General features: G+C 34.7%; 1 pseudogene; it reads left to right on the top strand.

The window, feature by feature from the left end:
* Positions 1–257: 257 nt before the first annotated feature.
* Positions 258–23,708, top strand: LOC143532161 (replication protein A 70 kDa DNA-binding subunit A-like; annotated as a pseudogene).
* Positions 23,709–24,671: the final 963 nt, after the last annotated feature.

Raw genomic sequence — 24,671 nt, 5'->3', positions numbered from 1 at the left:
ATCCATTTTAAAGACATAATATTTGTCAACTATAAAGACAAATCACCATTTCAAAATCTTTCACAAAACAGTTATTCAATTACCTAACCAAGAAATAATTACTTTTTATTTTCATATACTCTAAAAGAGATTTATTGTTTACTCATCAAAACTCTGTAAGTACTACCGCCACTTTCATATTCTTTCAAGCTCACACTACATTCATCAGCATTATATTGTTGCAGATTACTTTTCAAGGACAAACTATCACTCAACTCATGGAGCTTGGGTACTATTTTCATATTATTTCATGCTAATATTTTACTCATTCATTTCATATTGTAAGTTTTAAACTAATGAACAACTATTTATAATGCAGTAACATAACTTATTTGAAGGATTTGGATTTCTCTCGCCGTGATTACACGGTAAAGGTTTGCGTTCTCCGTTTGTGGAAGCAACCAATGAATACCGATTCTCAACAATGTTACTCAATTGAAATGATTGTGGTTGATGAACTGGTATAGCTTCTGTAGGTCCTCTAGAATGGATCTAACAACTTTGCTTGGATCAATCCGTGTTGTTGGTTAGCGGAAATCACCAACAACACTCAGATCTCGGATCTTAGTTTGTTTGGTTTATTTGCTAGAAAGGAGGAAGAAGAAGAAAGACGGAGAGAACTTTTATTTCCAGGGAGTTGTGTGAATGGGTTGTAATGAGTTGGTAGAGTTATGGAGAAATGGGTAAAGTGTCCTTTATATAGGGTCCCATTTCTCCAAAGTTTTACATAATAAACCTACAAAATAAACGTACCGAGTATGTAATACGTCGACTAAAAGCAAACCAAAACGACATATACAATCCTAAAAACAATATATAATATTGGCCTTACAATCTCCCTCTAGGATTGAGTATGTCGAGGAACCTTCATCAAGTTCTTTGCTTCGTCTTTATTTCTTGAAACTTAGTACTTGTCTTGATCCAGTACTTGTCTTGATCTAGGATCTTGAACCAGATTGGATCTTGAACAGTTCTTTATTTTCCGGTCTTGTAGACTTGAACTTCAATCTTATTTTCTGGGAATGATCGGCAACAGCAAATTTTAGAAACATCAGATGCGGGAGGCTCGACATCTAATTTTCTTTTGTTGACTTTCTTGAGCCGACTGGTTTCATTCCTTGTTTTATATACAATCAGTTCATCTTTAGGTTCAACCACCAACTTTCATGTTCTCGTTTTCTCTTAAGCATTTAGCATCTGTAGCTCTAAGTAGACTTGATCTTGATCTACCTATCCATGTACACCTGCACGAAACTTAGAACGAATCAGATTCGTTCACAGACCCTCTCGAGGGTCAAAGAAGAATTCGTTCACAGAGCCTCCCAATTTCAGTCCCTCAACTTGTAAGTGATTTGTTTAAGTCCCAGGTTTCCAACGAACTTTGCATGAACGACTTGACAACAAAACACATTATTTTGAATAAAACAAAGATTTAATAAAAATATGTACAAACACAATAAAAACTTAAAATCTTTTTGGCATTTTCATACATTTTTAAAATTACGAAAATATATACATAATATTTTGAAGTTGAAACATAAAATAAAACAAAAATAAGATAGGAGTAAAGATGAAATTAATATTACATATCAATAATATTTACAAAAAAGTTTACTAAATTAATTTTGTGAGAAAGATCACAACATGGAATCACATTATCTGTTAACGTTCTAGATCACACTTCTATTTGGACATTATTATGCCAAGAACCCAAAGTCTATTGTAGATATAATTTGTCCACTTTAAACTTAACAAGTATTTGAATGTCAACGTGATATGTTAAGGTATGTATTAGGCATAATTCTTATGTGGTCCCCATTTAATCTGACATGTTATAAACTCCATCATACCTCATGCTTAATTTGCTTTCACATGTCACCTCAACTTGACTTAAACCTTTCTTATTTGACCACAGTACTCTTATTAACACACTTGACACTTTATTTTTGTACACTTGACTCGATCTAGAAAGATTAAAATAAAACAGAAGTTCAGGGCCTTAACAATCAGGTCGGATAATACCATATTATCGCGTAGAGAAAGTCCAAGGCTTGAACAAAAGAAAGAAAATAAGACAAAACAGAAGACTCAGGGTCTTAACAATCAGATCTTGTATGACTACAAACGTAGAAAGTCCAAGGCTTGAATCAAAATAAATGAAGAAATAAAGCAGAAGTTAAAATTCCTAGGACTAACTCTTTTTCTTGACTTTTCTAACTCTTTTTGTTTTACTTTTCTTGACGCTTTTCTTGACTCAATAAAAATTAAAAATTGACACGGATTTCATAAGACAACTATAATCAGGTAAAGAGAGGCTTGGGTATGACATGTTATTTACGTTTCTGCCTTCATTGATATGACTTTAGTTGGAGTCGGCAATCGCTTCATTACGTGTAACCACTAGCATAGGCAGATATTTAAGTTTATATCACTATGACACTTACTCATTTGTCAAGCCTATCTACACATCAAGCAATGATCTTGTTGGCTTTTGATCTACTCTTTTCATGTGCTAGAATCGTTAGAGATAATTTCTTATCATTTTCCAACGGTCGAATCAATTTCTCAAAATTTTGAAAATTTTAAATACCCGACTCCCTCTAAGTAGGAGCTCCCTCTAAACGGGACAATTTCTTTTGGAATATTTTTAGATTTTCTTTAATGAACATAAAATGTTTTTGGTAAATCAAATGACTTATTTTTTGTTTTTCTTAAAATAAATTTAAAATATTTTTGGTGAGTTAAAGTTAACTCATTTTCTTCTTCTAAAATTGTGACATATTTTAAAAATATTTACAATTTTATATACAAAAAGATAGATATGTTGTTTTAATCAAAATTGATCATGCCGATCTATTCGATCAGAGATTCAAATCGGGTATGATCGATGGTTTTAGTGAAAAGGTCAACAAAGTTGTTGTAAAATGGACTATCTTAAGCATGCATTATCACATTTTATAACAAAGTTGAAGAGATTCAAACCGAGACCCAACAGCTGATATTGGATTTATCACTTAAGAGAAGCAGTTGGACGAGTTTAGTTTGAAAACGCTCGAAAAGTTGTTGTTGAACCATTTAAACAAGGCTTCCCTTCCTTGAAGCTTGTCCTCCCATGTCGCTTATGAAAGACTCGAATCCGCCACCAAATGGTTTAGCATCAAATAGCAAGGGTTCGTCTCCCATCATATGCCGGGTGCAATCACTATCTAAGTACCTAATACTATTGATAGTCCTCCTTGATTGACCCTGCATGCACTAAGCGTTTAAATAGACATCGGTTCCCGGTATACTTTTGTCCCGGGAAGGTCAACCGTAAATCAACCAAACTTAATTTTATTTCCTGAAAACAATTTATTTCTTGTTGGTGCCTCACTTGATGAAGAACAGTCCTTAGGAATCCAAGTAAAAACTTGTTCCTTGGTTTTGTCAATTTTGGACTTTTCTATTCTTGATTTTGAAACTATTTTTGGTGAATCCTCAGACTTTATAGTCTTAGGATCCTTTTTGATTTTATCCTTTTTAGATTTCCAAAAGGGTTTCTTTTTGTGTTTTATTTTATTAACCTTGGATATCACATCCATTTCACTAGGTTCACTGTCAGCTTGATCAGTCCTTGAATCTAGGCTACTGAAAGCTCCTTTTGGGGACTGACTAAGCCGCCTTTGAATATCAATTTGTTGCTTGAACCAGTGCTTGCAATGTCTTGCAAGGTGAGAAGAGTGACCACACACAAAACAGCACTTTCTCCTAGGAGTGCCATAGAACTCATCTGAACTATAATGTGGTTGGCGTGGTGGGAAAGGTGATCCTTGGAAAGGAACATGATTATAAAACGCATTTGTGTAATATGGATCAACAAAATTTTGTTGATAATGACCATAGTAGTTGTTATCATAGAAGTTGTATGACTGAGGATCTCTTAATTGATTGGTTGTTTGAGAAAATGATCGTTTATTTGGTGGAACATATTTACACGAAGTACTTGGCTTTTCATTTTCAAAAACTTTACTTTCACTTGAATTATCCTCATTCTCACAACTTGATGATGAACAACTTGATATGTTCACCTCAACAGGTCTACTCTCATTGACACATTTCTCAACAAAAGTTTCATCACAAACGATTTCATAATCACAACTCGTGTCCATTTCCACCGACCCACTTTCTTCTACACAACCAGCTTCAAAAGATACGTTGATGTTAGATTTATCAGATGGTAGGACAGGAGCAGCAGTTTGTGACACCGCAGAAACAAATTTCACTGGCTTTGATATTCTACCAACCCCATATGCCATTTCTTCCTCGGGAGAAGTATTATAGCTAAAGTGGGGGCAAACTGGTGTAATTGTCATTCAAAGGTGGAGGTACAACAGTATAATCGTACCCCAGCCCTGATTTTAGCTTAGTACTTCTCTGGGCCCCAATGATATCATCCAACTTCTCGGATGATGATTCAAATCCTTGGATTACTTTTTCTTCTTTTATTTTATTAGAAGCATCAAGTTTTAAGCTTTCAATTTCATCTTTCAATTTAGAAATTATGTTTTTATAATATATTACTTCTTGCTTCTCTTGAAAAATTTTAATCCTCAGATTTGCAAGATCATCACGATGAGTTCTATTTTCTCAACGTAAATCTTGTCAGCCTTTACATATTCAGCGTTTAACTCTCGAAGTTTTGCATTTTCTTTCAAAACTTCATTTTGAAGATATCTATAATATGTAACCTTGTCAATGCAAGCTTGTGTGCATAAGTTGTGGTTTCCCTCATCGCAAGGTGATGTGTCGGGAATGATAGGACATGCATGACTGCTTCCACCTGCAAAACTTGTCCCAACTTTATTACATGACCCAACTTTATTTTCTTTGGACTGATTGTTCATTTGGAGCTTATCTTCCATTATTTCAAAAGACTTGATGGTAGAAGCCAACTCTGAGAGTGTCATGGTATATAGGTTTATGGTTCTCTTGATGGTAACCACATTGACGCTCCATGTATAAGGCAGTGAATTTAACAGCTTCATGTTGATCTCAAACAAACCATTGATGATATCGGCACTTCTCATTTTAGTGACGAGTGACTAAAATATGTTGATGAGAGAGGCAATCGATTCTCCTTTAATATGTGTAAACATGTCGAATTCTCCTTTTAATATTTTCTTTCGGCTTTCTCCCATATCTAGATTTCCTCCAAGCTTAGATTTGTAAGACATTTTTTTTGTAGAGAAAGAGAAAATGAAATTAAGTTTTTTTTTACTACAGTACCGAGAAATACTTGAGTCAAATGTGAAAATCGAGCCGAATGTGAAACTCGAGTCAAAGGTAAACTCGAGCCGATTGTTAAACTCGAGTGGAATTTGGCTCTACTTGACTAGAGTGGAATTTGGCTCTACTTGACTAGAGTCGAATGTGGCTCTGGTAAAGCAGAGTGGAATTTGGTTCTACTTGACTAGAGTGGAATTTGGCTCTAGTTGATTAGAGTCGAATTTGGCTCTACTTGACTAGAGTGGAATTTGGCTCTAGTAAAGCAGAGTGGAATTTTACTCTACTTGACTAGAGTGGAATTTGGCTCTACTTGACTAGAGTGGAATGACTCCGGTAAACTAGAGTGGAATTTAGCTTTAGTGGACTAGACTGGAATGACTCTAGTGGAGTAGATCCAAAATAAATCCACGACCCAGTGGAATTTTACTCACTTTGCACGAACAACAACAGTACACCAAACACTCAAATACCAAACACCACACCAAATCTCAAAATTTCATAAACTTTTCACAACCAAAAACAAAGAATCCGTGAGTTTCTTGTCGTGAACCCGTAACCCACTTTTTCACACAAAACAACTTCAAAACCAACAAAAACTAAGATCAAAATCCGAAAAGTTTGACCCGAAAATCACAAAAAGTTGAGCCGAAAGCTCTGATACCACTTGTAGGTCCTCTAGAATGGATCTAACAACTTTGCTCGGATCAATCCGTGTTGTTGGTTTTAGCGGAAATCACCAACAACACTCGAATCTCGGATCTTAGTTTGTTTGGTTTATTTGCTAGAAAGGAGGAAGAAGAAGAAAGACGGAGAGAACTTTTATTTCCAGGGAGTTGTGTGAATGGGTTGTAATGAGTTGGTAAAGTTATGGAGAAATGGGGAAAGTGTCCTTTATATAGGGTCCAATTTCTCCAAAGTTTTACATAATAAACCTACAAAATAAACGTACTGAGTACGTAATAGGTCGACTAAAAGCAAACCAAAACAACATATACAATCCTAAAAACAATATATAATATTGGCCTTACAACTTCAAAACTTTTCATCTACAAACATAACACATTTTTACTTTTTGAAGCATATAACATATGATACTTTTTTTATACTATAGGGTACTACAATGCAAGCTAATGTTCTCAGAAGATGGTTTCCTTGGTTTGAACATGTTCTAAATGAATCAGGTATTGTTTTTTCAATCATACTATTATTATAATAGTCCACTGTTTGAACATATTTTAATTTATACATTGCACCAACAAGGTAAAAACCGTCTTTCCAAACCAGTTTTGACTTAAATATTTCATACTCTTCATACTGTTATTATAATATTATAATGGTCCACTATTTAAGCTTTGAATGTTACTTGCCTTTTTTCACTGCTGGTCTATTGCATGTTAATATTGTTGATGCTTTACATTTGTTTAGTCTCTATTTATAGATATATAAATTCTTAGTAGCAGTACAAACATTTCACATTATCCATTTGTTTTCCTAAAAATGATATATTTGTCCAAAAAAAATTAATTAATTACAAATTATTTGTAGTTTCTCATAGTATTTCATGTTTATACTTTACTCATTCATATCAGATTGTGAAGTTTAAACTAATGAACATATTTTTTTGAAGTAGGATAAATAAGCATTACCAAACACTCCTTTAGTCTCTTTTTATAGATATACATTTTGATACTTTTAGTACTTTTTGACAACGGTTTGTAGAGTATATCAGTAACTACTTGGATCTATTTAGCCATATGTTTATTTCATTTATATTCAGTAGCACTTTGCATAACTAACATTATCATATCTCTCTTATTCGACTGCTACATGTCTAACTGTTATTGTTAACTAATTTATTGTGTTACATGTTTCATATTTTACACTTCTTTAGACAAAAACCGGTTTTAACTGCTTTGACTGAAAACCGATTCGGTTTAACCCGAAACCGGTTTAGGTTAAAAAACCGGTTTATACACCTCTATTGGCATATATCTCTAATTCGAATGCTACATGTTTACCTATTAATCTTTAAATAATTTATTGTGTAACATGTTTCATATTTTTCACTTCGTTAGTCTCTATTTACATATATACACTTTGGTAGTACAAATGCCTCACAACATTTTTCATAATTAATATGCATGCAACCTAATAATCTCATTACCAAACATTACTTTAGTCTCTCTGGATACATAAACTTTGGCACTTTTAGTAACTTTTGACAATTGTTTTTCTAATAATTCTGTTAACACTAACATCTATTTATCTTTAATTTTATTATATTCATAATTACTAACACCTAGCATAACAAACACAATCATTTTACAAGCGTGTAATTTGATTAATCTTTATGTCTTATAGACTGTTATATCATTGCCAAACCCACTATCGGTTTAAATGAATCAAAGTACAAGTATGTTAACAATCAAAACAAGATTGGCATCTACTGTGACACTAATGTGTACCCATGTAATGATTTCTCTGGTCCAACATATGGTTTCTCATTCACAAGCTTCAAGGATATCATTGACAAAACTGCACCTGAAAATGAACCTTTAGGTAAACAAAAAAAACCTCCCAAAATTAAAGTTATTCATTACTTCAAAGACTTTCATGTGTTTTATATCTTAAAAATTTTCATTATGTAGACGTAATTGGTTTTGTTGCTGATGTTAAAGACCTTAAGAAATTCAAGACGGCAAGGGGGAAAGACGCAAAAAAACTCAATGTCATTATTCAAGATTTAGAGTATGTATATTTGGTACATCATAAATATATTATTTATATCTTATGTTATCAACTTTTTTTTATTTGATGCTTTTTTTGAAGGATGAACACAGTCTACTTGTCTTTGTGGGACTCTTATGCTGAACGGATTTTAGAGCATTGGCAAAACAAAGATGAACATGGTGTTATCATTGTCATCCTTTAGTTTGGTACATTGAAATACTTTGGACGTTATGGTTATGTGAACAATTCGTTCAATGTTTCTAAGCTTTTCATCAATTCAGAAATTGATGAAATCACTTCTTTTAGAAACAGGTTATATAAATTTATTAATTAAATATTCAATTATTAAATTAAAATTTTTACATATTTTCATTAATTAAAGATCAATTTCTTAAACACCCTTCTTAAAAACTCTCCTACTTCTTCGTGTTCAAGTCAGTCATCTAAGCTCTCAGGAACGTTTTTATCTTTGTATGATGAGTATCTTGTAAGAACTGAATTCAACAACATTGCTGAAGTTAATCTGAATCAGGTAAAGTACATTAGTTTATTTTATAATTAAATTTTTTTTTGTGTATAACATTAACTATTTTCTTTTAGGTCAAGTCTGGTGTCATTGTTGGGACTATTCGGATGATACCCCAAGAGGTGCCTTGGTATTATATTGCTTGTAAAGCCTGTAACAGGAAGGTTACCAAAAAAAGTGGCAACGATGAACATACTGTTGGTGTTTTGGTTGATGAAGATGAGGTTTATGAGTGTGATCTGTTGTAAAACACACGTATTTTCCGCACCTTTTATTTACGTATTATATTATATTTTATGTATTTTAACTTATTTTATATAAGTTTTACATAGTTTTTATTATCTTGTAGGCTAAGGGTTAAAAAAAAGAAAAACCGAGCTTTTGGAGCAGTTTACGAGCCTTTTACGCATACGTTTTCAAGTAAAACTCAAAGCCCGACCCATATGCATCATGACAAGCCCAAGTCTTGCATTATATTATATTATAAAAAAATAATAAAACCCTAACCTAAGGAGCTCTGGTCTGATCGCAAGGTAGCAGGGAAAGAAAAGAGAAAAAAAGTTTTGTGAGCTAGGGTTTGAAGGAGGTGGCGGCTAAGGAAGGAAGAAGACACAAGAATCAAGGCTCGGGATCATTCTCCATCAGTTTACACCAGCCGGGAGCAGCCCATAATCATCCATATCCTTTCATCTTTCACATTGTTCATCATCTTTATTTCTTGTCAATTGATTACATAGTTTTGCAATTGTATTAAAGATTGAAGTGTTTATGATTGTTATTGATTGTTGAATGAATTTTGAGATGATTGATATGAGTTATATGATGTTTTTATTGAATTCTAGCTGCTGTCCAATTATGATTCTCGGCTAAACTTGTTAGTTCTACCTAGGAATGATGATAATTGTTAGTGTTTGATGAGCTTGTTGGATTGTTTGATCGATAGATGTATATTGTTATTGTAAAGTTTGATTTAGACATGAAATATGTTGTGTTTAAGGGATGGAAATTTTGGTGATTCATTGCTTAAACTCCTTGTGTCGGTTAATTAGTTTTGTGTTGATTGATCGGTGCATTGTTTGATTCTAAATTTTGTGTTTAGGGTTTGTTTGCGGTAGGTACAACCATAGGGTTTTGTTGCATGAATTTGAGGTTAAAGTACAGCGGTTAGGCACCTTCTTAGAGACTGAGAGGTGATAAGAAGTTAGGGTCGTCTCATCACCTTTGCATGCTAGAATAAGGATTGCGCGAGAGCGAGTTCGTTTCTTGTCAAGTTTAGGTGTTTTGAGCGATTAGTTGATCTATTTTGGTTTAAGTTGAATTGTTCCTCTATCCTTGGTTGTGTAGTATTCATTGCCATTAGGGTCGAGTGTTGGTGAGACCGAGAGGTGAGTCAACATTAGAACACGTTAGCAATTGTTTCCCGGTTTGGTCGTTTTAGCCGATTTTGAGTAGGTTAGGCTTGTTGAGTGAGACCGAGAGGTAATCCAGTGAGCCCGAGCGATCCTTAGTCGTGTCATATTTAGGAACCGGTGGCTTGATATCATTCAATCCATTAGCTTGTTAAGCCTACAATTTGATTCAGACCTAGGTAGACGTCTTTCTCCATCCGAAGTTAACACAGTTAGAGTGTCGTTAAGTTTTCTATTTTAAGTAACTTTTGTCAATTAGTTTTGTTAGTCTAGTTAAGTGATTAAAAATCAAAAATCAATTAAATATTATTCTCTGGTAGGTCTTGTCTAGGGTTAGTGATTGTTAGCGTCTTACGTGTCCACGTGTTCGATACTCGGACTTCCTAGGTCTATACTACTTGCGATCGGTACACTTGCCGGTTGTGTGTGGTTTTAGGATTTTCGTTTTAATATTAAAGCTTAGTTGTGAGGGTTATCCGTCGCACATCAGAGTGCAAAACAGAGTCATGCAAGAACACTAACATTCAATATCTGCAAAGGTGATATCGTAATTAGGGATGGCAAAGGGTCGGGTTTAGGTATTCCCAACCCAAACCCGATTATTAAAGCCCGTCCCAAACCCGTCGGGTTTTTATCGGGTAATTATCCGTCGGGTTTTGGGGATACCATCGGGTTTCGGGTTTTCTATTGGTTTTCGACAAAATACCCGTATACTCTTTCCAAAACCCGTCGGGTATTTATTGGTTTTTGAAAAAAAGATAACTAATCAAATACCAACAAAACTGAATTTATTCATTAACAATATTCATAATTAACTTTAATCTCCTCTTAGGCTGTTAAAACATTATCAACTACTCACAATTCAAATAATTCAACCACACATTGCATGAAAAATGGTAACAAAGGGTAATTAATAAATTTGAGAGTTTAATAACTTTTTTAATAGTGAGTGTGCCTAGGGATGAACATTGAATATTTAAAAGTTAATTTTCATTTTGAAAACACAAAAGTAAGTTGCTCGGAATGGATAACATTTAAAGAATATAACAATTTTAATTTAATATATATAAGAATCTTATAACGGGTTACTCGGGTAACATACTTATGTTATTGGATAATCGGGCATATCATAAATCCCAAACCCGTCCCAAACCCATGAAATTTTCAAAATTATTCTCAAACCCGTCCCAAAAGTGTCATGTTTTTCCATCGGGTTTGGATTTTGTTGTCTTCCCTAATCAAAATTATACTTTATGAACATAATTTTCTTTATTAGTTGCTTTTTTATATTAATACCTGACATAACTATAATTTATTATTTAGGATAAAGATCCCATTGGCTGTGCAAGATTCAACTGGAACTTTGTCTTTGACATTGTTTGATAGGGATGATTGTAAACTTCTCAAAACAACGGCGTCAGAATTAATTGAAAAAAGTATATGTGTAAGACTGTCATTTTACATTTAAACCATTATATTTCTTAATTTTTAATATAGTTTTTCATTAACATATGTTTTTATATTACAGGGGGTGTTGAAAATGAGATGTTTTCTGATGAATTTCGAGCTCTATTGAGTAAAAAGTTTGCATTTAAGATTGACATCAGTCTGTATAACCTCGACTATGGTAAATGGGTTTTTGCTGTTTCTAAACTCACTGATGACAAGGATATCATATTTGAGCTTGAGAAAAAAGCGAACAACACCAAGGTATATTAATAATTTAGCACTTCATTTAAGTTAGATTTTTTCATCATATTCATTCATTATATTCACCTCTCATTATCAATATGTTAAATGCATTGTAGCTTGACACCTCTGGTTCTCTTACGAATGGCTTCACTGATACGCAGTCACAAGAAACCGTTAACTTGAATGTATGAGTTGTATAAACTTTCAATAATTTGTCAAAATCCATATATGTTTATTATTATATTTTTAAGTTGGCCAACTTTTTAAATTGTCCATTTTTAACAACTTTTTGTACATATAATTTAGGTTGATAACTTGGATGATCTTATTATTGGAATCAATGCTGCTGTCGAGTCCAACAAAACTCTCAATCTAAAGGTACTTTTACATGATATATATTAGAGGTGTGCATACAAACCGGTTAACCGAACCGACCTGAAAATTGAACCATAACTGAACCGGTTTGAACCCGACTTTACAAAAACTGGTTTTAAGGAGCTGTAACCCGTCGGGTTAGACACGGTTTGGAGTTTTTTTGTTCTAACCGGTTTGAACCCGACTATTTGAAACTGGTTTGAAAAACACCAGTTTATCCCGGTTAAAAACCGATTTACATATGCATTATGATTAGTTATGAGCTATTTATGTATATGATATGCATTTAATTTGTATAACGATGTCTTCAATAGAATGCATTTAGAACTTAAAAAACTCCCTTAAACATTCATTCATATATGGCATATTCATAACCCATTCCATCTAATATGCCGTTGGATTTATTTACTGTAATTGCTAATATCTTTTGTAATACAAACGGATTTACAATTTGACTAAATCAATTGCAAAATGATTATATTTGGAAACCAGTTTTTCACAATTAATTCACAGCCTGCAACATTAAATTTCTTAATTGTGACATAAAAGGAAACAGTCAAACTTGCATAGCTTGTCTCCATTTTCAAACAAGAAAAATCGGATTTGAACCGGTTTATGTCACACCCCGACCAAAGGCGGCGGAACATGCCGAGGTGTAACGATTGTTCATAAGCACATGACACTAATTAAAGTGACACTATTTAATAAACTCATTTCATTTCACAACATCGAAAATGTCACATAACAATTATCCATAAAATAACCATAAACAAGATATCACAAAATATGGCAAATTTGATATTGTTCATTTTACTAATATCCTAAGGTCTTTGATGTCGTTTTCTTCACAATCATAAATCAACCAAGATGCAAACCTGCAACATTTCATAAAATAAAGTTTGTCAACACAAATGTTGGTAAGCAATTCATAAGTTTAATCATATTAGTATATAATAAAGATAGCCACAAAACTTGCATACGAAACGCTAAATAAAAGTGGTAATTTGGATAAATAGATATCGCTAAACACATTAGCGACACCTAGCTATAAGGGGATGCCAAATAGTCTAGGATTTTATAGTTATCGTTAATTGCATTATGTTAACGACACCTTGCTATAAGGGGATGCCAAATAGTCTAGGATTTTATAGTTCCACCAACCAAAAGCGATAAACACATAGGCATATAAGCATAGAACACCAAATCGAGCAATTATTTAGGTAAAGTATACAACTACGTTTGTGGTTTAAGATTCAAATATAAAGCATTTTGTTGAATAAGTATGAAATGTCACCCCAAAATAAAAGATGGAAAATGGGGTATGAAGTACTCACCTTCAAGTAGTAAACTTGAAAGATGATAATTTGGAGATTTGTCGGAACAACGAGTTTAACGCACAATGCCTAAAAAGAAAAGAAGTCTTGAATTTAGAAAGGTTGTCTTGAAGGTCTTTAAACAAAATAAATGTTGAGAAATGTAAATAATTAAAGTTCAAGGTTTTAAAATGTAACTATTTAAGAATTTATAATAATAACCCTTTAAAAATGTAAGTTTGCTCAGAACCGGGTTAAAGTATCTAACCTTAATATTTACTCAACCTATGTTAAGTAATAAGGTGGGTAAAATGCAAGAATGCAAATCCCTTTGAAATAAAGATACTAAAACGGTTTTTTTTTATCGAGTGTTCGGGTTGTCGGTTCGGGTCTTGATAATTGGTCAAACCCAAAGTCAACTTTCCAAAATGTTGAATGTTATCAGATAACTCAATAAAATTTAATAAGACTTAACCAAGTATGTAGTTCCATTGTTTTAGAACTAACAACGCACGTTAAGCGAGTGTTCGGTTTTGTCGGTCCAAACTTTGTTATGAGATCAAGTTGGATCCAACATTTCCAAGTACTTAAGAAAATATTTAAAAATCAATTTGTAACTATTTTTAAAGAAATATACAAGTCTTGATGGCTAAAAAAAACACACTTGTGTGTCTTAAGCGAGTAAGAATCGGTTTGGTTCGGTTTCCATCTCACAACAAGTTCATAGATGGTTTCCACATGTCCAAACACTAAAGAACTTGTATAATAATGTACAAATAAAAATACTTTAAGTTTTACAACCAAAAGTTAACAATAAAGTCTTTAAACAAAAGTTCGGTTTTCGGTTCGGATCGTGTTTCGGGTTAAGACCGAGGTAAGATTCTACAAACCCATAACCATAGAATTTGTAAAAATGATTTTAGAAACTTAGATCTAACAATAAGTAGGTTTAAACAATTATTTAACAAAACTAGTAACAAAGTTCGGTTTATGGTTTAGAGCTGTTTACGGTTAAACCGAAGCATAGACTCTTAAAAACCCATAACCATGGGACTTGTAAACATGACCAACAAACTAAAATAAGCAAGATTAATATGTATGAACAAGTTATATAGATGTATATATATCAAGGACACGAAGTCCTCCATGAAGCCTTGCCTTATGAGGTCCGAAACCTCACCGACCGGAATCGGAGAAGTAACTACCAAAGGTAAACAAGGGGTGTATATTATATATTTGTTGCACAACCATAAACAAGTATTAAAAAGGCTACATAAACTAATTAAGATGAAAGACTAAAACCTTCAAGAACACTTAAGAAGATAACATTGAATCTTTGATGTTTGAGAGAGTTTTTTTTTTTTTTGGAGTAGTAGCAAGGGAAAATGAAGAGAAAATGTGGTGTATATATAGGGTAATGTTGGTGGTCAAATATGGGTGTGAGACACAAGAGTTTTCATGCAAAATGGATCAAGACAAAAACACAAAACAACAAAAATAAATAAATAAAAATAAAAATAAAAATAGGATGTTTTTAAGACTCAACAAGTGTGAAACAATATTGTAACATAAATCCATCATTTTGATTATAACATAAGCTTCGGTTTACAAATCGGGTCGGTTTACATAATAAACAGATACAAAAACGAATACAAACAAAACCCGAAATTGACGAATGTCACAGTATCCCCTACTTTAGGAAATTTTGTCCCGAAATTAAGACGAAGACGATGCTGTGAACAAATGTGGATACTTCTCTTTCATTTTGTCTTCTCGTTCCTAAGTGAATTCCGCACCGCGCCGTGATTCCCATCGAACTTTGACTAACTGAATACGGCTACGCTTGGCTCTCTTCTCGTTGCGATCCATGATCTCAACGGGTCGTTCAACCAAGACCATCGACTCATCGACATGTAATTCATCGAGAGGTATATGGAGATTACTCTCAGCTAAACACTTTTTAATATTTGAAACATGAAATGTCGGATGAACAACGATAAGTTCTTCCGGTAGTTCAAGTCGATAAGCTACTTTTCCAACACGCTCAAGGATTTTAAAAGGACCAACGAAACGAGGAGCTAGTTTACCCTTCTTATCGAAACGGGCTATCCCCTTCCAAGGAGATACTTTTAGAAGGACAAGATCGCCAACATTAAATTCGATCGATTTTCGCCGTTTGTCGGCGTAACTCTTTTGACGACTTCTAGCGGCTAGGAGTTTCTTACGAATTCGATCAATAACGTCGGTGGCTTCTTGAACCATTTCGGGTCCCGTGATTTGAGCTTCACCGACTTCATTCCAACTAATCGGAGAACGACATTTACGACCGTAAAGAGCTTCGAAAGGAGCCATCTCAATGCTCGAATGGTAGCTAATGTTATAAGAAAACTCAATGAACGGAATGTGAGAATCCCAATTCCCATCGAAATCAAGAACATATGCTCGTAGCATATCCTCGAGAGTTTGTATTGTGCGTTCAGATTGACCGTCCGTTTGAGGATAAGCGGTGCTAAGATCGAGACGTGTTCTTAAAGTTTCTTGAAGTGAACGCGAAAAATGAGAGGTATAACGAGCATCACGGTCAGAGATAATAGTCGATGGTAAACCGTGTCGGCACACGATTTCTCGAACATAGATTTGAGCAAGTTGCTCGACAGAATACTTCTCGCGAATTGGAATGAAATAAGCAGATTTGGTCAAACGATCGATGATCACCCAAATGCTATCGTTGCCCTTTTGGGAGTTGGGTAATTTAGTGATAAAGTCCATAGCAATGTCTTCCCATTTCCAAACGGGAATCGGTGGTTGCTCGAGTAGACCAAAAGGTCTTTGATGTTCGGCTTTAACTTTTGAGCAAGTAAGACATCTAGATACGAATAACGCTACATCCTTTTTCATACCCGGCCACCAAAAGGTAGCACGAAGATCCGAAATACATCTTATCCGCACCGAGATGAACGGAATACCGCGAATTGTGAGCTTCGTCGAGTATACAAGTACGAAGGTCATCGCGATTTGGAACCCACAAACCATTGAGAAAGTAAAAAAGACCATCGGGTTTGGTTTCGAGTTGAAGTTCGGCTCCACATGACATTTTGTCGTACATGTTACCTTCTTTAACGGAGGTACGTTGAGCTTGGAAGATTCGAATTTGAAGATCGGTTTGAACGACAACGCTTAGAAGCAGAACGGATTTAACATTAACCTTTCGACTTAGGGCGTCGGCGACAACATTCGCTTTACCGGGATGGCAACGAATTTCGCAATCGTAATCACTAAGTAATTCGGCCCATCGTCGTTGTCTCATATTGAGATCTTTTTAGTCAAAAATGTGTTGAAGGCTTTTATGATCGGTAAAAACCACACTTTTCGTACCATAAAGGTAATGTCTCCAGATTTTGAGAGTGAAAACAACGGCACCAAGTTCGAGATAATGAGTCGGGTAGTTCTTCTCGTTGACCTTAAGTTGCCTTGATGCGTAAGCAATAACTTGACCTCGTTGCATGAGGACACAACCAAGACCTTGATGAGAGGCATCGCAAAATGCCACGAAATCGTCGTTTCCATCGGGAAGGGTTAAAATTGGAGCATTGCAAAGCATGTCCTTGAGAGTACAAAAGGCTTTTTCTTGCTTCGAACCCCAATCAAATGGTTTTCCTTTATGAGTGAGGGAGGTAAGAGGCAAAGAGATCTTGGAAAAGTTTCGAATGAAACGTCGATAATATCCAGCTAAACCGAGGAAGGATCGAATTTCCGTGGGAGTCGTTGGAGTTTTCCAATCCTTAACGGCCTCAATTTTAGCGGGATCAACATGAATACCTTTGTTGTTTACGATATGTCCCAAAAATTGAACTTGCTCGAGCCAAAATTCGCATTTGGAGAACTTGGCATAAAGTCGTTCCTTTCTAAGAAGTTCGAGAATGGAACGTAAATGATGCTCATGTTCGGCTTTGGATTTGGAAAAGATGAGGATGTCATCAATAAAGACAATAACGAATTTATCAAGGAATGTTTTGCAAACGCGGTTCATGAGGTCCATAAACACTGTGGGTGCATTTCTTAACCCGAAGGGCATAACCAAAAGAACGAAATGTCCATATCGAGTACGGAGAGCGGTTTTTGGAATGTCTTCTTCGCGAACACGTAATTGATGATAACCTGATCGAAGATCGATTTTGGAGAAGCAAGTTGCGCCTTGAAGTTGGTCGAATAGGTCGTCGATTCGTGGCAAGGGATAACGATTTTTAATGGTGAGTTTGTTAAGTTCCCTATAATCGATGCACATACGAAACGAACCATCCTTCTTTTTCACGAAGAGAACATGAGCGCCCCAAGGAGAAGAGCTAGGACGAATGAAACCATTATTGGAAAGTTCTTCGAGTTGGTTCGATAATTCTTGCATTTCTGACGGGGCTAAACGGTAAGGAGCCTTGGCCACGGGCATCGCGCCGGACACAAGATCGATTCGAAATTCAATCGGACGAACGGGTGGAAGACCGGTGACATCGTCAGGAAAGACATCGAGGAAATCACGAATAATAGAAATATCTTGGATTTTCCTTTACTTTTTGTCTTTTGTCACCAAGAGAGCTAGGAGCGGAGCATACTTTTGGCGTAAGTATTTTTGCGATTGAGAGCACGACATGAGATTAAGCCTTCTCGAAGTAGCTTTTCCGAAGACCTTAAGGATTTTACCGTTGACAAGCAGAATGCGAATGAATTTATCGAAGCAAACAACTTCGGCACGGTGCAAAGATAACCAATCCATGCCTACTATGACATCGAAACTTCCCATTTGCATCGGAATGAGATCGATGAAGAATTTATGGTTAGCAAGAACGAGAGTACAATCGAGGACGACGGAATTTATGGTGATGGAGTTCCCATTGGCGACTTCAACAGAAAACGATCGGGAAAGCTTGGTTCGAGACACGGCAATTTTCTACTCAAATTTCAAAGAAATGAAACTTCTATCGGCACCCGTATCAAATAAAATGGAAGCCAAATGTTGGTTCACTAAAAACATACCGTTCACAACATCGTTTGTCACTTGAGCTTGATTAACATTCATTATGAAAGCTCGTCCTTAATTGCCTTGGTTGACTTGAGGTACTTGCGGTGGTGGAGGAGGTGGTGCTTGTATGGCTTGGATGGGTTGGATGAGTGGTGCATTGAGTTGGGAAAGTTTAGGTTGGTAAGTTTGAACTTGGTAAGCTTGAGTTTGGTAGTAAGGTGCGGTCATGGTTTGGTTAGTAAGGATGAGGCGAGGACAATTTTTGCGAAAATGGTTAGGGTCACCGCAATTGTAACAATCTCGGGGTTGTTGAGGTTGGTTTGGTGGGTAGGGTGCATATCGGTGTTGAGTATTTTGAGGAAAAGTTCTTGGTTAGTTAGGTTGGATTCGTTGTGCGGATCTGCATGTGGTGTTGAGATGACCAAGTCGGTTACAAATGGTACAATGGCGACAAGGCATGTTTGGTGGGTGATGGAGTTGGCAAATGTTGCATAGTGGGGCGGTACCGGTATAGGGTTTTCGGGTTTGGGGTTGAATTTGGGTTTGTTGTTGAGGTTGGGGTTGGGTAACGACATAGTTTCGGTAGTTGGTTTTGGGTTTGTTGTTGTTATTGTTGTGACGGGAAGAGTTGGAGTAGTTAATGGCTTGTGGTGCGGGTTCAACCTTGGCTTGTGGTGCAGGCTCGGGTTTGGCTTTTTCGTTTGGTTTCTTGAGGGTTAGGGAACCCGCTTTCACATGATTCTCCGATAGCGCACCGGCTAGAGTAATGGCATCCTCAAGATTCACGGGTTTGCTACTCATGATTGAGTTCCGGATTTGCATAGGTAAACCCCCAATGTATTTGTCAAGCTCACGCTCAGCCGGGGTAACCAAATGAGGGACGAGAATGCTCAACTCGTGGAAACAAAGTGAGTAAGCGGCGTTATCACCACTATCTTTCTTGAGGTTCCAAATTTCCTCCTCAAGCTTTTGAAGTTCGTGTTTGGGACAAAACTTCTTCATCATGAGTGCCTTGAGGTCGGACCATGGAAGAGCCATAGCTGTTTCCGACCCTTGGAGATGCATGACACTACCCCACCATGTTAGAGCGGTTTTTCTAAACATGCTTGAAGCGAAATTTGTCTTTTTCGCTTCGGGGCACTCGCTATATCTAACCACATTCTCCATAGACTCGAACCATTGCAACAAGGTAGTCGCACAGTTCGTACCCCAGAATTCGGTTGGGTTGGCACTAGTAAATTGCTTATATGGGTAGGATACGGGTTTGGGTTCAACAGGTGCAACAACGGGTGGAGGAGGTTGGGTAGCTTGGATTTGAGTTACAAGTTCGGGAATCACAGCGGCCATTTGCTTGACGATAAAAGTAGCCATACGTCGGTTGGTGTTCTTGTGCGGTCTTAGTGGAGGCATGCTAAAAGATTATAAAGAAATGGAATAAGTTTTAGGTAAAAAGAAATGGATATGAGAATGTATAAAATAAGAATAAGGTGAGTTAAATTTTCTTTTTGATTGTGAATCCTAGAGTTAGTGAGTAGTAGATGTTAGTGTTAGATAAAATATAAATCTTTGTATATAAACAACAAACCGGAAACAATCGTAAATGATTTTGAGATTTTGAGGGGTTAAAGCTTAAAATTTTGAGATTTTTAGGTTTATAGAGTCTGAAAATCGTACATGAACCACCATGATTTGATATTCCAACTCAAAAAAAAAAAATTATAAAACACAACGTTGGAGTCTAAACATGTGCACGAGTCACCGCAACTTTTTCATGTTTTCGACTCAAATAACGATAATAACACCATAAATCGGGATACAACGTCATGTCAAAACACTAGTCCACGAATCATCGTAGTTCTATTGTTTTGACACCGAACAATTAGGATGGCGACCGGAACGCTCGCATTCGACTACTTAAAGTATTGACATGTATAACACGGTTTGTGGCCTAGAAAACGAGCACTATAATCCCACCATTCCAGGTAAGTAAATCACCTTCGATTCTTGGAATCTTTTTGTCAAATGGTCGTTTTATAATGTCTCGCTTCCTATGAGGGCTATGAACCCAATATAAATGCAACCTTTAAGGGATTATAAACAACGTGATCCAAGTTAATCTTGTAATCCATAAAACACAATGAAAATCTACTTTTTGCGTTTTAAGGTAAGGATACCTTGGAAATACTATGAAAGTGTGTGTATGGGAACATTTGGGATATTTAGTGAATTTTAAACAAGTTTATAAATAATATGCGATATGAACAATCAAAATAGAGTAAACACGTATGAGCACACGTATAGGACCCTAAGCATAACAATACTAGGTCGTTACGTCTAACCACATATCCTATTGTCAGGGCTCTGATACCAATCTGTCACACCCCGACCAAAGGCGGCGGAACATGCCAAGGTGTAACGATTGTCCATAAGCACATGACACTAATTAAAGTGACACTATTTAATAAACTCATTTCATTTCACAACATCGAAAATGTCACATAACAATTATCCATAAAATAACCACAAACAAGATATCACAAAATATGACAAATTTGATATTGTTCATTTTTACTAATATCCTAAGGTCTTTGATGTCGTTTTCTTCAAAATCATAAATCAACCAAGATGCAAATCTGCTACATTTCATAAAATAAAGTTTGTCAACACAAAGGTTGGTGAGCAATTCATAAGTTTAATCATATTAGTATATAATAAATATAGCCACAAAACTTGCATATGAAACGATAAATAAAAGTGGTAATTTGGATAAATAGATATCGCTAAACACATTAGCGACACCTAGCTATAAGGGGATGCCAAATAGTCTAGGATTTTATAGTTATCGTTAATTGCATTATGTTAACGACACCTTGCTATAAGGGGATGCCAAATAGTCTAGGATTTTATAGTTCCACCAACCAAAAGCGATAAACACATAGGCATATAAGCATAGAACACCAAATCGAGCAATTATTTAGGTAAAGTATACAACTACGTTTGTGGTTTAAGATTCAAATATAAAGCATTTTGTTGAATAAGTATGAAATGTCACCCCAAAATAAAAGATGGAAAATGGGGTATGAAGTACTCACCTTCAAGTAGTAAACTTGAAAGATGATAATTTGGAGATTTGTCGGAACAACGAGTTTAACGCACAATGCCTAAAAAGAAAAGAAGTCTTGAATTTAGAAAGGTTGTCTTGAAGGTCTTTAAACAAAATAAATGTTGAGAAATGTAAATAATTAAAGTTCAAGGTTTTAAAATGTAACTATTTAAGAATTTATAATAATAACCCTTTAAAAATGTAAGTTTGCTCGGAACCGGGTTAAAGTATCTAACCTTAATATTTACTCAACCTATGTTAAGTAATAAGGTGGGTAAAATGCAAGAATGCAAATCCCTTTGAAATAAAGATACTAAAACGGTTTTTTTTTATCGAGTGTTCGGGTTGTCGGTTCGGGTCTTGATAATTGGTCAAACCCAAAGTCAACTTTCCAAAATGTTGAATGTTATCAGATAACTCAATAAAATTTAATAAGACTTAACCAAGTATGTAGTTCCATTGTTTTAGAACTAACAACGCACGTTAAGCGAGTGTTCGGTTTTGTCGGTCCAAACTTTGTTATGAGATCAAGTTGGATCCAACATTTCCAAGTACTTAAGAAAATATTTAAAAATCAATTTGTAACTATTTTTAAAGAAATATACAAGTCTTGATGGCTAAAAAAAACACACTTGTGTGTCTTAAGCGAGTAAGAATCGGTTTGGTTCGGTTTCCATCTCACAACAAGTTCATAGATGGTTTCCACATGTCCAAACACTAAAGAACTTGTATAATAATGTACAAATAAAAATACTTTAAGTTTTACAACCAAAAGTTAACAATAAAGTCTTTAAACAAAAGTTCGGTTTTCGGTTCGGATCGTGTTTCGGGTTAAGACCGAGGTAAGATTCTACAAACCCATAACCATAGAATTTGTAAAAATGATTTTAGAAACTTAGATCTAACAATAAGTAGGTTTAAACAATTATTTAACAAAACTAGTAACAAAGTTCGGTTTATGGTTTAGAGCTGTTTACGGTTAAACCGAAGCATAGACTCTTAAAAACCCATAACCTTGGAACTTGTAAACATGACCAACAAACTAAAATAAGCAAGATTAATATGTATGAACAAGTTATATAGATGTATATATATCAAGGACACGAAGTCCTCCATGAAGCCTTGCCTTATGAGGTCCGAAACCTCACCGACCGGAATCGGAGAAGTAACTACCAAAGGTAAACAAGGGGTGTATATTATATATTTGTTGCACAACCATAAAAAGTATTAATAAGGCTACATAAACTAATTAAGATGAAAGACTAAAACCTTCAAGAACACTTAAGAAGATAACATTGAATCTTTGATGTTTGAGAGAGTTTTTTTTTTGGAGTTGTAGCAAGGGAAAATGAAGAGGAAAGGTGGTGTATATATAGTGGTCAAATATGGGTGTGAGCCACAAGAGTTTTCATGCAAAATGGATCCAGACAAAAACACAAAACAACAAAAATAAATAAATAAATAAAAATAAAAAATAAAAATAGGATGTTTTCAAGACCCACCAAGTGTGAAACAATATTGTAACATAAATCCATCATTTTGATTATAACATAAGCTTCGGTTTACAAATCGAGTCGGTTTACATAATAAACAAATATAAAAACGAATACAAACAAGACCCGAAATTGACGAATGTCACAGTTTAAGCAAAGCCGGTTTGGAACCAACCCCAACCGGTTCAACCAGTTTCTAATTTCCAATCCTTCAAACCGGTTCGGGTTTTAACCGGTTTAGACAAAAAATCAGTTTTGACTGCTTTGACTGATAACCGGTTCGATTTAACACGAAACCAGTTTAGGTTAAAAAACCCGTTTGTACACCTTTAATACACATGTTTACATTAACATTTTCAATAAAATTTATTTAAAATTCTTAACATTATAAGTGTATTATAATTACTTAAAGAATCTATGTTTCATACTTTGTTTTCAACTTTTTATGTTCAATTTTAATTATGTCAAATATTTATCTTCACACAATTTGTTTATAAAACTTTTTAGGCTATTTCTGAAACCATGGATGATAATGTCACTCCTTTGCCACAAATTTCCAATGACAAATGTATGGAAAAAATGCATGTTGGTGAAGCTGCAGCATTCAAGAGGAAGTCCAAAAATCCAGATTTCAAAAAAAAAAAAACTTGGTTGAGAGTCTTGATCTTGAGGAGATTGGGGAGTTATCCACCAGCAAGGCCGCTTCTCATGGTAAGCCAATTCTCCTCATTCCCAAGCTTGAAAAATGAAGACTTTAAAGTCTTGATGTTCTGTGTGTCGTTGTCTTGCATTTTATTTTAATGTCTTTGAAATTATGTTTATCGTTTCAAAAACTACTATTTCAGTTTGTTGAATGATTCCAAGGTCTATGTTTTCTGAACTTTTAACTTCCTTTTGTTGGAGTCATTTATGTAAGACAATTTGTTTCAACCATCCTTATGTTTTGGCTACTCATTTAGTATTTGTTTTGTTATATTTATGTTTTTTACAAAATTATTCACATGCTGACCTTTTTTGTTTGAAAATAACATTTCATATACTTTATTCAAATATATTCTTCATATTCAAAATAAAATATTATTTTAACTATCAATCACTTTGATTTTACTTACGAAGATTCTAAATGATTTTTATGTGCTATGTCCTAACAATTATTTTTCCTACTAACATATTTACTTGTACCATCTACTTCTTAATACTTATGGATTAATGGTTTTCATATAGTTTTGTAATTTTTATACAGATACAAATGATCAATTTATTTATGTAAAGCTTATTCGAAAGAAGAGGAAATTAGATTTGGATGCCAAAAAATCAAAATTTACTGCATCCAGTTCCAATGTTCAAGGTCTTATTCTCAATACATTATGATATATGTCATTCAAAGTTTACTTATCCTAATTACAATGCACTTATTTATAAAAACTAGTTCAACATGCAATGTTATATTGGTTATTCAGACGTACAGCTTAGGAGTCCACTATCTAACATTACAAATGGTATAAATTTATTTCATTTGTTTTGTAGTTATTCTATCCTCACTTATATGTTGTTAACATTTTATAGATTCAAAAGAAAAAAGACAAATGAGAAAACAACATATGGCTAACAAAAAATCCCAAAACAATTTGAGAGGTACTATATTTTGATATATTTCTTTCATAATAACACAACTTATGCTAAACTTAAAATTCTTTACTAACAGTTGTAAT

Source organism: Bidens hawaiensis, unplaced genomic scaffold (assembly GCF_021521415.1).
Source record: "Bidens hawaiensis isolate Kalapana, Puna unplaced genomic scaffold, B.hawaiensis_p1.1 tig00009385_1, whole genome shotgun sequence".
Classification (NCBI taxonomy): domain Eukaryota; kingdom Viridiplantae; phylum Streptophyta; class Magnoliopsida; order Asterales; family Asteraceae; genus Bidens; species Bidens hawaiensis.
Note: the sequence above shows the minus strand (reverse complement) of the source record. Positions and strands in the feature narration are given on the sequence as shown.